Below are 217 nucleotides of genomic sequence, written 5' to 3'. Positions count from 1 at the left end.
TACTCTTTGCTCCGAAGCAGCGTCGCGGTTCAAAGCCGCAAAAAGTTCCTTAAGTCAGTCAGAGCCATGGCAAAGCTCAGAGAGAGTCCAAATCTGGTTCAAGTCAACTCTGGACGCACGCCATGATTCACGGAGAGGGTCGACGTGCCGCCACAACCGAGTGAGCTCTTGAGAGCCAGTAGTAACGGTGTATTGATGCTTATAAGTAAGGACAGCC

This window comes from Plasmopara halstedii (assembly GCF_900000015.1).
Source record: "Plasmopara halstedii genome assembly, contig: Scaffold_42, whole genome shotgun sequence".
NCBI lineage: Eukaryota > Oomycota > Peronosporomycetes > Peronosporales > Peronosporaceae > Plasmopara > Plasmopara halstedii.
Note: the sequence above shows the minus strand (reverse complement) of the source record.